The 14,789-nt window shown below is 35.9% G+C and overlaps 1 protein-coding gene across 3 annotated transcripts in view; it reads left to right on the forward strand.

Annotated features, from left to right (window-relative positions):
• The window catches only part of LOC115209684 (neurotensin receptor type 1-like), a 125,207-nt gene that overhangs the window by 85,151 nt on the left and 25,267 nt on the right, over window positions 1-14,789 (forward strand). The window contains exon 2 of one of the 3 annotated variants that reach the window (XM_036501539.1): window positions 6,455-6,489. The exons of the other annotated variants lie outside the window; for them this stretch is intronic. The gene's annotated coding sequence lies outside the window, so the exon portion shown is untranslated. The remainder of the gene's footprint in view (window positions 1-6,454; window positions 6,490-14,789) is intronic. 3 annotated transcript variants of the gene reach the window in all.

A 14,789-nucleotide genomic window follows, 5' to 3' on the forward strand; every position in this document is an offset into this window, starting at 1 on the left:
TGCTTGTAGACTAATAGATGTAAGTGTTCCCACTGATAAAAATATATCTGTAAAGGAATTTGACAAATTGAGTAAATATGAGGATCTGGAAATTGAAATACAAAAGATGTGGCATCTTAAAGTGAGAACTGTTCCTGTTATTGCGGGTGCCCCCGGTATGATAAGACAGGGATGTCAGGAACATCTAGATATCCCAGGAGAACCATATCTAGAAAAATTCCAAAAGATGGTACTAACAAAGTACGATCGACATACTTAGAAAAACGCAATCAATTTAAATTGTGTAGTATTACATGAAGGTATTTCGCTACTGCCCCTGCCATTTCCCCCCTTCTATCTCTCAGTCATACTGTAACATTTCTTATCCATCTCTAACCCTAGGACGCTGGGCAAGTGACTGAAACAATCATGCAGATGAAAAGGAAATAATAATAATGATAATAATAATAATATAATAATAATAATAATAATAATAATAATAATAATAATAATAATAATAATAATAATAATAATAATAATAATAAGATAAAGAATATGAAGAAACAACAAAAGCTATAAAACAAATGAAATCCAAACTAAAAATAGAACAGCAACGAACCATGATAAAACGATGGCAAGAAAAGCCCCTTCATGGTAAATACTGCACTAAACTAAACACAAAAGAAATAGACAAAGAAAAATCCCAGCAGGACTCAAAGCAGAAACAGAGGGATTTTTAATTGCAGCACAAGACCAAAGCCTCCCCACCAGAAATTACCAAAAACATGTAATGAAAAGAAATATTACAAGTAACTGCAGAATATGTGGAGATGGACAAGAAACAATAAATCATATTATCTCTAGCTGCCCAGTCCTGGCTAAGAAGGAATATATTCACAGACATGACAGAGTTGGAACCTACATACATTGGAAGCTATGCCAACATTATGGAATAACAACAGAAAAAAGATGGTATAGGCACACACCAGAAAAGGTCACAGAAAACGAGAAAGCAACCATACTCTGGGATATTCCGATACACACAGATAGAGAAATTAAGGCCAACAGACCAGATATAGTTGTCAGAGATCATGAAGAAAAAAAATGCTTTCTAATTGATGTTTCAATACCGGCTGATGACAACGTGTCTCTAAAAGAAATGGAGAAACTCTCAAAATACAAAGACCTGGAAATAGAGGTAACTAGAATGTGGAATCTGAAAACAGAAACAATTCCTATCATAGTAGGTGCATTAGGCATGATAAAAAAATATTCAGACAAATACATAACAAAAAGACCAGGACTTACAAACACATATAACATACAGAAAATTGCACTACTAGGTACTGCACACATCCTACGCAGAACACTTTCCATACAATAACCATCAGAGCATCACAACAAATCACAGCACATACCCAAGGCACACAGAGCTGCGCTCGGTAGTGAAGTGAAAGCACGCTATAAAAATAAAACTACTGAATAATAATAAGAAGAAGAATAATAATAATGTTAAATTCAACTTACTTTGAACAAAGTTTGTTTTAGAAGCGATGAGATGTATTGAAAGATACAGAAATTATTTTTTTTCTCAAACGCGTGATAATGATAATGAATAAAAAAAATAATTTCTGTATCTTTCAATACATCTCATCGCTTCTAAAACAAACTTTGTTTACTTTCATCGTAAGTTGAATTTAGCGATAGTGTCTTATGAAGCTAAATTTATACGTTCTAAAATTGCAGAATTCGTTACTGGGTAGTTTAGCTTAATGGTAAAGCACTTGACGCGTAATCACAGAGATGTGACTTCGAGTCTATGACTGACCGGTAACGTATCTTTCTGTAATGTATGGATAATTTATCCTATTCACGCTATTTTATTAGCATTATCACGCGTTTGAGAATGAAAAAATTCTGTATCTTTCAATAATAATAATAATAATAATAATAAATAATAATAATAATAATAATAATAATAATAATAATAATAATAATAATAATAATAATAATAATAGTTCAGCTATGAAATTATTCAGTCGCAAATGGTACTACTTACCTACTTCCAAAGAATAATGAAACTAAGTTTCCCAAAACTATCGACCCCATAACCTGTCTATCTATCATATATAAAATGTTAGCATTCACGTAGAGACAACATACGTCATTATAGAACAGAACGATATTTTCCCCACTGAACAAAGAGGGTGCGGGTGTGCATCATATTGATGCAAAGATTAACTCCAAGTCGAATGATCCTTGAGAACTATTATAACAAACGCAGAAATTTCTATTCCACCTGAATTGATTATGAAAAGGCCTTGACAGCACATCGCATTCATCGATCTTGAAATTGTTGTATATCTTCAAAATATTTCCTGTAAGTTCAAACTTCTTCAAGCACAACATGCCAGTGTGGAATACAAATTTCCATTTCTACCACTCCAATGGAATATTAACTAACAAACAATATTTTATTGCCAACTGTGGAATTTTCCAAGGTGATTCACTTGCACGTCTAATTTTTTGTATAACTCTAATACCCGTTACAAGTGAACTTAACAGAACAGGGTATGGGTATAAAATTGACGACAAGAAAATTCGACATACCCGATTTAAAACTATATAGCGAAGACGATAATGAGCTTGAAGGCTTATTACGTACTGTGAAAGCGTTCAGTGATGACATCGGGATGGAATTTGGTCTTGATAAATGTGCCAAAGCCACTTTCCAGAAACACACTCATCAATGGCTAATAAACCAGTTATTGTTGTGAGACACCAAAACAAAAAGTCTGTTTATTGATTGACATGTGCATACCATGTTCATGATATATCTCGGGAAAAGAATTAAACAAGCTCAGAAAATATGGAAGCACTCCGTCGGTTCCGACGACGAGGGTTCCGGTTGATCCGACCAACGGAACAGCCTGCTCGTGAAATTAACGTGTAAGTGGCTGAGCACTCCACAGACACGTGTACCCTTAACGTAGTTCTCGGGGATATTCAGCGTGACACAGAGAGTGACAAGGCCGGCCCCTTGAAATACAGGTACAACAGAAAGAGGAAGTAAGAGTGAGAGAAAGTTGTAGTTAAAGAGTACAGCAGGGATCACCACCATCCCCTGCCGGAGCCTCGTGGAGCTTTTAGGTGTTTTCGCTCAATAAACACTCACAACGCCCGATCTGGGAATCGAAACCGCGATCCTACGACCGCGAGTCCGCTGCCCTAACCACTGGGCCATTGCGTCTCCACTCAGAAAATATAAAGATTTACTGACTGTAATCGAAAAAAGTGGCATCTCAAGACGGTTACAATACCAATGATTGTAGGAGCACTTGGAATGATCAAAACAAGGCACTAAGAATTATTTAAGGATGATCCCTGATTTACCATCCATGCAAGAAGTGCAAAGAAACTGTCTTAACTGGTACGTCATAAGTATTGAGCAGAGTATTGTGAATTTTCTTTCCTTTTTCACCTTTTATTTTCTATCACGTGCTTTTGCAAATGAACGATCTGGTGTCTTTATTTTAATGGTCTAGCAATGCATACAGTGAGTTCCTTTGTGCTTGGTGGCGGAAAGACATTAGTAAAGAAATGGAAACAAAATTGAAAGAAGATCATGATAATAATATTAATGATAATGTATAAACTTTAAAATGTATTGATCCTATGAATATAATGTACAATTGCTATCAGAATACATTTAGAATAACAGAAAATATCTGCATTGATATGGAAAATAAATTTTCTACTAAATGGTAGAAGAAATATTCGATAGATATGTTTTGTATAGTGTTTGAATTCTCATATATCGTTTGGCTTGTATATTATTCCTATTGAGTGCATGTCCCACAATTTTTTACCTTGGAAAATGCGGCTAGAGTAAAAGATATTTTAAGACAAATATTGGGAACAAAGAATATGATTAGAAAAAATGAAAGAATTATAAGACTGAGAGCTTTGAAAATGCATTCATGCTCATTTTTGCTAGACACAAAAGCAGAGTATTTTAGTAACGGGTTTCGAAGTAGCCGTAGCTAGCATTCATAAATTTCTCCGGAAATTAGCAAAGTGAGTTAAAAAGTATAATCGGAAATTGAAATCGTGTCGCAGTATTGATTTTCTTGAGGTAAACCCTAGCTATGAGGTACTCATCAGAATTCAGAAGTTACAACAATAGTGAATATAGAGTTAGTAGACACATCGATAAAACGGTCGTCGTTAATTATATGTGGCTTTATCGTTATGAGTTCAAAAACTGCCGAAGTCCATATAATTTTTGCAGCAGGATTACTAAAATAAGTACCATAGCATACGTTTGCCGATATTAAACAACAATGCCTTCTCACAGTCTATTTATTTTGGCATGTACTAGACATCAAAATAAAAATATCTCATGAATTATAAATATTCATTTCTATGACATCTAACACAATGTTCATGGAAAAGTCAGTATCAAATAATACTTATTTATAACACAAAAATGAATCATGAAAAAATGACGACTTCATTGAATTTATATCCCTTCTTGGTATGGATTTAATAGAACGGAAAGAGAAATAATTCAGTATATATGAGTAAAACCTATTTGCCAACGTTAAGTCACAGTCCTGATTAGGACGATGTTACTACTTATTTTAGCCCCAGAAAAAAACTATTTTCCAGCTGGCTACCGACGCACAACTACGTCCTTATACTTCGAACAAGGGAGTGGAGATAATAGCAGCCTTGTTCGAGATATAAGGACGCAGTTGTACGTCAGTAGCCAGTTGGAAAGGATGTTTTCCTGAGGCTGAAAAAAGGCAGTAACATCGTCCTAAACAGGACTGCCCCTTTACGTTGACAAATAGATTTTATTCTATATGTATATAGTAATTTGCCATATGAATCATTGGATGATTCAGCAATAAATGAATAATAAATACACACACAAAAGACGAAGACAGGTGGTGTACAAAACAAAGAGATGTATTAGTATAACGCTCAGGAATAGAAAAAGTCTTTTACGTTTCGAGCCTACGCTCTTCTACAGAAAGGAACACAGAAAAAACAGGGAGAGAAACAAAGAGAGAAAAAATGTGTGTAGTGGCTAACGATCTATCATGTATATATGCGAATAAAATATACGTGTGTGGTTGAGCGCGAATTTTTGAGGCTACATGTCTACATAATGTGTAACTGTTTATGTATGCCCATATATGTTTATGTCTGTATGTATCGTGTTTGTGTGTGAGAGAATGCTAGGCTGGTGAATTTAGTAGTATATGCATGCATGTGTGTGCGTGTGTCTGTGTGGTTGAGATGGCCTATGTGTTCGCATGCACGTCTACACGTGAGTGCGTGTGACTAAGTGAGACGTATGTTAGATGTATGTGTATGTGCAGTCGTGGTTAGCTCGCAGTTAAAATGAGCGATGGATATGTGTTTGCGTGTGTAATTGAGCGTGGGTGTGCACGTGAGTGTATACGTATGGTTGAGCGTAGGAGGAGCTGTATGTATTCATGTTTATATGCATACAAATATATGTGTGTGTGTACATATGCGCATAAATATGTGCATATTCTGTATGTATGCATTCAGAAGGTATATAGAGAGATGAAAGACATGGAATAAGATAAAGAGGTAAAGAGAGAGGTGTGGAGAGAAAAAAGGAGGAACGTAGAGGGATATATATATATATATATATATACATATGAAATCAGAATATAAAAGGAGAATTAGTTTATGTTTTTTTTATCATGACCTCATAAATTACATAGGTTTTTGCACGTGTCTCAAAAGCGAATACTAATATGTTGTGCGGTAAATATTGCATAATCACATTGAAAAGCCAGATATTTATAAGAGAATGCCAAATAAATCCATTATTATTTACCAGCACCAGCTGGTTAACAGGGCCACAGGTTTGGGTATATACATGAGAGAAAAGATCTTTACATGGTACTTAAGAAAAGGAAAGCAATTTTATCAGGAATGTAGAAGGGAAAAAAATAGCATGAAAGTAGGCTGGAATTTAGTTAGCGAGGATAGAGTTAGTATTTCTCACTCCTACACACGTCCGCACTCCCGCTTTATACGTATAACTTTATATTTATTTGCACCTATTCATATATGTATATAAGTAGCTCCCTACCCACACACACACACGCACGCACGCTAAAGAAGAGAGATAGAGAATAAAGAAAATAATACAAAATCCAATACATCAAGTAGTAACAAAAATAATTGCTAATATATTTTAGAACGGCTGTCTAATAGATGGTGACGTAATTAATGAACATATGCAAAAGATAATGATTGTGTACACCTAGCTAACAAAATAAGGAATGAAATCAACTTTACCATGAGAAATTTAAGAGGAATTTGTTTTAATATAGACCATATAAAATATACCTATGTATACTTTGTAATTATCTTACACCAACTGATTTAATATCATCTTATCTCTTATTCTTAATATTGATTTCAGATTTTTGCACAAAGTCAGCAATTTCGGGTTAGGAGGTAAGACGATTACTTTAACTTAAGTACCCAATTGATATTAATATTTTGACCCCGACATTATTTATTTTTTAATTTTAGTATTATTGTCCAATCTAAGGTAGCGAGCTGGCAGAATCCTTAGCACTCCAGACAAATGGCTTAGCGGCATTTCGTACGTCTTATATTTTGAGTTCAAATTCTGTCGAGGTCGACTTTGCCTTTCATGCTTTCACGTTTGATAAAATAAGTAGCAGTTGAGCACTGAATGCAATCTATACGTGTCCAGCTTTAATTTAGCTCCAGGTTTCCGTTTTCTTTACTCGTTTCTTATTAGTTTTCGATGATTTAACTATTTAAGTTAAAATATTGCTAAACTATCACGTGCTGAGTTTAAATGCCGCCGGGGTCGAATTTGCCTTACTTTTCATCCTTCAAAGATCTATAAATAAATTGCTAGTTGAGTACTGAGATCGAAGTAATCGACTTACTCTCACTCGATGTTGCTGGTCTAGTGCCGGAAATTGAAACCAATATTGCTATTTCTTGATCAAAGGACATGTACATAATCTCATCCTCGTCGACTAACTTTTTCCCCGGTGGTGCTCCAACATAACCGGAGCCGCATGTCTGAAACGAGTAAAAGAATAAAAGAATAATTAAAATTAAATGGAGCGAATTAGAAAATATCTCGGAGGGGACAGCGTCAGGAATTTGGAGAACAAAGTCAAAAGGGAATGTACAGGAAAGACGTCTATGAGAAATTCTTAATTTATTGAAATTTTCCTCATTGACTACGCAGGCGTAGGAGTGGCTGTGTGGTAGGTAGCTTGCTTACCAACCACATGGTTCCAGGTTCAGTCCCACTGCGTGGCACCTTGGGCAAGTGTCTTCTACTATAGTCTGGGGCCGAACAAAGCCGTGTGAGTGGATTTGGTAGACGGAAACTGAAAGAAGCCCGTCGTATATACGTATATACATATGTGTGTGTATGTTTGTGTGTGTGTTTGTCCCCCAACATCGCTTGACAACTGATGCTGGTGTGTTTACGTCTCCGTAACTTAGCGGTTCGGCAAAAGAGACCGATAGAATAAGTACTAGGCTTACAAAGAATAAGTCCCGGGGTCGATTAGTTCGACTAAAGTCGGTGCTCCAGCATGGCCGCAGTCAAATGACTGAAACAAGTAAAAGAGTGACAGAGGAGAATTAAACCCAGTGAAAAATGTTAGCCATTGAAAAATTGAAGGGGCAGTTAATTTTAAGTTATTAGAAAACTCTGTATTAAAAATAACGGCTTGTATAGTAGATATTTTAATCCTTTTATGCTAATCCATCTGATATCAATGATAAATCTCAGAGCGAGTTATAAACAGTAGCGGCAACACATCGTGACGTATATTTGCCATTTGAATATGGCTAACCCCTAAGGATGGATGCTACTGTAGTTTGTAGCCCCAGGAAGACACCTCCTTATGATACACATAAGTTGAAGACGGGAAGGATGACTTCCCTTCACAAATACTGATAGGACACAGAAAGTGTGTCTATAGCCAGCAGGAGGAGGTGTCTTCTTGGGGCTACAAACTATAGTAGCATCCACCCTTAGGGGTTAGCCATATTCAGATGACAAATATACATCTGATATCATCCCTCTTATATCAGAGAACTTATTCAACGTTGCATATCTGTCTTCCGAAGCTTATAAGATACAACACTGGTCGAGAACCTGGATTGAACAATCTACTAGTTTTTCATATTCCGTTTCACAAATTCCATTTCATTCAGCTCATATAATTTCCCCCGATCTCTTTATTTACATATTTCATGTGTTCTTATTTCAGTCTTTGAAGCTTCTTTCATAATTTAATTTGATTTTTATTTTCATTTATTGAACAAATATTTTTCAGCAATTACCCCAAAATTTCGTCTCAACGCTCAAAACTTCATATATTGTTCTACACTTCAATACATCTTACATTTTATCTATCTCTCTTTATATAAATTCATTTTTCTTCAACAAATTTATTGTTTTCACATCTTTTCATCTTACTCTCTTTCTCTCATTTTCTTTATATCTTCGACCTTTTGCTTTAGCTTTCCTCTTACATTTCTTCACTGATTTTTTCTTCCCATATCTTCTTGCATCCTCACTGCTATTTTTTACCTTTGTTCACTGTTGTTCATTTCCTTTTTATTCATTTCTTTCTGGTTCTTTCTTTTATGTCTTCAATTATTTCATCAGCTCTCTATTCATTTTACACACTGATTTTTTTTTCTTTATCACTGCATTGATTTAAGTGTCTGATGTTTATAACTTAGAAATAGAAGTAGAATTATTGATTTAAATTCCACTCTGCCAGAGTTTATGTATGATCAAAGACGTGCAAAGTGTCATCACATTCTCCAGCTCTTGTTATTCACTCATCTCTGGTTTGATCACGATTTCCTCCTTATGTTTCCATCACACATGACCATATGGATACTCCTTAGTTAGCTTATTTTATTAGTCAAGTGTTGGGTTAAGATTCAGAGTAGAGCTACGACTCAATCCCCTGGAGCGGAAACGGGAGAGGCATGCAGTGATATATGTGTGGAAGATACTGGAGGGGCTGGTACCAAACTTTGGAATCGAGAGCTATACTAGACCTCGAATTGGATGTCACTGCACTGTGTCAAAGATCCTAGCTATCCCATCTAGAGTCAGGACCGGGGACTACAATACCTTGGGATTCCAGGGGCCGCAGCGATTTAACGCCTTTCCAAAACATCTGAAGGACCTTCATGGAGTGGGGTAGAAAGAAACTTGATCCTTTGGTATTCAAGGACCCAGATAAACCAATATCAAGGCAGGAGACTCAAGAGAGGGCAGCATTGTCGAACTCCCTCCTTCACCAAAAGCCAATCACATAAGATTGGCCATTGAAAAGGTGATTACACAGGCAGTGCCGCAGCATGGCCGCAGCCTTAGGACTGCAACGTATAGTGGAATAAAAGAATATGTACATATGTATATAAGGACTCGTAAAACGCTACCCATTTAACTCCTGATATTATTTATATTCTGTAAGTGCGACTATTTTATATTCATAGACATGTACATTTGTTCTATTCAATGTAGTTAATATCCTGTGTAGATCGACTTGCCTAACTTCCTTGTCATTACATTTACTCATCTACCGGCCCAAGTTCAAATCTCTTGAGCACTTCGAAGTGTATTCTATATAGAGAACACCTACTCTAATTTATAAAGTATATGTATTTATATATATATAACTGTAGAGTACATACACACCAGCACTCGGTTCAACAGATGCAGTTATAGATAAATTCTATTCCGGTTTACGAATATTACTAAACGAAATTCTGAATCGAGATAAGATTGTTATTAGGTTTTAGGAGATTTTAATGCTTGTGTTGGATTAGATTATCTTTCTTACAATATTTACATTATCTACATTATTTACATTTGACGGATATTTGTCCTCATCTTGTTTGTTGTTAGCACAACGTTTCGGCTTATATACCCACCAGTTTTCCTAAGGCAGTTACTATCTTTTTTCAGTGAGTTCATCTTTCTTTACCCTGTGCACAATTTCAACAGTCCCATAAAAAACAAAATAACTAAGTGTCATCCTAGATTAGGATATGGTCGATTGATAATGTGGTTGTCTGAAGCCCAGATAGAAATAATGTTATATTAAGACGTTCTTTCAATAACGCAGAATTCTGGTCTGTCAATGCAATGTTTTGTAGATAAATAAAAATGAAACCAAAGCGGACCGTAATACAAAACAGTTCAAACATTATAAGGAAATCTGATACTTCAGAACTCAAAGTAGATAACAAAAAAGATATTCTCTCTCAAACATTTGACGTAAAGTTAAGTAATTTTAGAATCACGGCAAATATATGAGATTGCTGAATCACCTAGAGAGGTTCTTGGGTTTACATGCTGTAAAAAAAACAGGACTAGATTGGCGAGAATTAGGTTATAAATAAACAACTTGAAGAAATGTAAAACTTCGCAATTAATCGATTGCTCATCAGAACATTGCCAGAAAGTAAAAGCGTCACAGGTCCGCAAAACCTCTATTCAGAGTAGACTCAGAAAAATAAAGCAACAGTTGTGAGAACAAATTTCTTAAAGCTCTGACAGAATCAACCCACAAATATCATATAAATGGTCTTTATCAAAATTTTAAGTGGGCATTTGTTCCAAGTAAAAAATAAGGGTGCTTTCCTGTTCTTTCTAGAGAACAGAATCTTCTCACAGATCGAACAACACACTGAAACTTAGAGTAAAACATTTTAAATATGTATTCAATAGAGATGCATATGAAAGCATGAAATCAATCAGTAGATCCATATTTGAATGAAGTGAAAGTGGTTCTAAAACAATTGAAAAATAGAAAAGCTCTGGAAGAGTATGATATTCCTGGAGGAATTCTTAAATGGGGCGGTAATATATTGATAAGCTAACAGAGCTTTATATTCCAAATGTGGTAAATAGGAACACTGCCCCTCAATAATTTAAAGATGTAATGATTGTAAATCTATATACGTATCAAGGTAAGAAGTGTAAATGTGACAATCGTCTTGGCATATCGTTGCGCTCTGTTGCAGGGAAAATCCTCTCTGCGGTCACCTTAAACAGATTTAACACAGACTTAATCGGTTCTGTCAATTCAGAGAGACAGAATGAATTTAGCGCAGGTAGAAGGACAGTGCCCATAATATGCAGTTTGCGACAAGTTCAAGCGAAGGTTCAGGAGCACAATAAAGACCTCTATGTGGTATTTGTTGACCTTCCAAAAACCTTTGACTGTACGCGAGTAGACTTTGTGGAAAGAATTAGAAATGCTCAGAAATCCCGAGCAAGTGCGAAATGTCATAGTGTTCCTACATAAAGATATGAAGGCATCTGTTCTCTCAAATGGTTAACAATCTCAGCCTTTTGATATTATAAATGGTACAAAAGAAGGTTGTGATTTGGCACCAGTATTATTTGCACTATATTTTGCAATAATGCTGGATTGTGCCTTTTCTGATGAAGAAGAGGATGTGTTTCTTGAATGAAGGACACTGGGTGAAATCTTCAATCAACAATATTTCAAAGCAAGAGCTAAAGTTGCATCTCAGACAATAAAGCACTTACTGTTGTTTGCATATGATTATATCCCAGTTGGAGTGGGAGCACTCCGTCGGTTACGACGACGAGGGTTCCGGTTGATCCGACCAACGGAACAGCCTGCTCGTGAAATTAACGTGTAAGTGGCTGAGCACTCCACAGACACGTGTACCCTTAACGCAGTTCTCGGGGATATTCAGCGTGACACAGAGAGTGACAAGGCCGGCCCTTTGAAATACAGGTACAACAGAAACAGGAAGTAAGGGTGAGAGAAAGTTGTGGTGAAAGAGTACAGCAGGGATCACCACCATCCCCTGCCGGAGCCTCGTGGAGCTTTAGGTGTTTTCGCTCAATAAACACTCACAACGCCCGGTCTGGGAATCGAAACCGCGAGTCCGCTGCCCTAACCACTGGACCATTGCGCCTCCATATCCCAGTTACTCATACAGTCGAAGGCATGCACCCCATTATTGATAAATTTGCAGTATCAGCCAAATCATTCGGCTTAACTATCAGCATAAAAAGACTGAAAGTTTTTTCAGCCACATCCTGTTAACAACCCAGAAATCTTGCCCAGCGTGTTGTTGAATGCAAAGCTTTGCAACCAGTTGATACTTTCACACGTTTAAATTCTACAGTAAAAGCGATGCTAAACTCGTAATGGAAAGATAAGTACAGTTTGGGGAAAACTTTATGGTCGACTTTTGAATGCTCGTGACGTCTCATCAAGAACAAAAAAAAAGATGTGCATAAGTTATACTAACAACTCTCTTATATGGAACAGAGACCTGGACACCTTATCGTATGCACATCAGTCAACAGAAAAGCTTTCATTTGAAATGTCTTGGGTAAATATGCAAGGTTGAGAAGGTTGATAGAGTAAAGATTACTACTATCCTGGAAATGTGTGGAATACCAAGAATAGAGGCTTTATTTAATCAAGTCTCAGATCTGGTAGTGTGGACACATCATTCACATGTATGACAGTCGAATACCAAGACAATTTTTTTATGGTCAGCTTGTAAATTCAGGACGTAATGTAGAACGCCGACTTCTATGATATAAGGATAAATTCAGAGATAATTTGAAATGCCTTTAATATTAGAAAATAAAACTTTGATAATCTTGCGAGAAACCGTGCAGATTGAAGGAGAGAGGGCTTTCCTCAGCTTCAAAATTCCGATACTCAAAGGTTACTGCAGCAGGATCAGTTATGGGAAAATAGGAAAATGAATTAACAGAACAACAGTCTTGCGGCACACAACCATTGTTGACATTGTGATTTCTCGGCTTGATCACTTGCTGCTTTAATAAGTCATGCTCGTATCAATATTGTATTCTGTGGTCTGAGGACTCTCGTGAGGAGTCACCAAGTGCAGTGAATGGATTGTAAACATTGGTGAACAGTGATAAAAATAATGTGATGGTGTTGTTTATAGTGTATGGTTTTCTGATTCCTTGTCGTGATTCCTTGTCGAATTGTTTTTCTCTTCTCGCTGAACACTTACACGTCATCCTCGATGGAAGAGTCCGATATAGTCATACATACATACATACATATATACATACATACATGTCACATACATACATACACACATACATACACACATGCATACACATACATACATACACATATACATACGTAAGTTTTTATTCAGTATACTGAAAGTTAATGTAAATTCGACGTTATAAAAAGTAATAGTTAATCGCTGTGCCAATATATCTCTTTTGAACAAAATATATTCATTTCATCATTGCTCATACAAACGAAAGTGGTTGTACATGATTTAGCTGTTAGGGTAATAGGCTGACGATCGTAATGTCGTGAGTTGAATTCCTGGCAGCAGGTGGTGACCTTGAGCAAGATACTTTATTTCACATTGCTCCAGTTCACTCAGATGGAAAATATGAGTTGTTCCTCTAATTGTAAGGGCCAGCCTTGTTACATTCTGTATGTTCGTCAGATCTACGTTAAGGGTAAGTGTGTCTGTGGCGTACTCAGCCACTTGCACATTAATTTCACGAGCGGGCTGTTCAGCTGATCGGATCAACTGGAACACTAGTCGTTGTGTTATATAAAGTTAGTTATACAAAAGAAAACTGGTTAATTAGGTATTACAGTTATTAAATCTATTTTACTTTATTAAGCGGTGAAATGAAAAGCTATCAACTTATTCAAAGCATATTATCAAGTAAAACAGTTTTCATCTGTTAAGCATTCAGTGTATGCTCAAGAAAACACTGATGCCATTGATTTCTTGTATTTGACCAAACCTTTTGAGCCAGGGTTTTTTAGAATGTGTTAAATTACAAAATGTGGCGTCAATATCATGAATTTAAATCGTTAAGATACTTAGCGATGTTCTGAATTTAAATTAAGTAACATTTGGCGTCGGAAGCCAAAAACTGTGTGGCAGTTATTAACGACTCTCAAACAGAAGGAAATTTCATGTAATTAAGATATGAATTTAGAAAGCATTGACTTTTCGTAAAATTGGATGCTTGTTAGCAAGCAAGGTTATAGATACTGTCACCGAACTTCATCTGCGAAGCAATGTCTTCACAGTCTTTTGAGCAATGAAAGAAATAGTTACAAGGATTGGAAAATGACTGGTGTATAATTTTGACTGTCAGTAGCATCCGCACAATCAGAGACAAATGGTTTGAGAAATTAAAATAAGTGGATTAATGTTATGAATTTAGATACTCCACAGAAATTATATTGAAGACATTCGCTAAACATTCCCCGCAAACTGAATATTTTGATTAGTTGGTGAAAACATGGCAACTTCTAACAATTGGAAGGGACTCTCAAAATTGGAAGATAACTTAACAAACGTTCATGTTTATAGGAAATATGTCATTAGCTGTCATCCTAATGGTCAACAAAGAATACTTTCTCATCCTAAGCATGATAATTGAATTTTCTGTGAAATTAATTTTTAAATTCTAAAAATAGTGTTTCATCTTTAAGAAATGCTAACAATTTCCACTAGATTTTCATTTTCTTATTCCAATTAAAATGCAAAATTCTATTCATTTCAAGGATTTTACGGTCGTCAATCAGCACATCATCATCTGGCCTAATAATATGAAATACAATAAATATTATAAAAGCGTTACATATTTTAATGCAAATAAACTGTATTATTGGCTTATCACAGGGTAAGCTCTTCTCATTGTTTGCATCTTCAAG

This window comes from Octopus sinensis, linkage group LG3, assembly GCF_006345805.1.
Source record: "Octopus sinensis linkage group LG3, ASM634580v1, whole genome shotgun sequence".
NCBI lineage: Eukaryota > Metazoa > Mollusca > Cephalopoda > Octopoda > Octopodidae > Octopus > Octopus sinensis.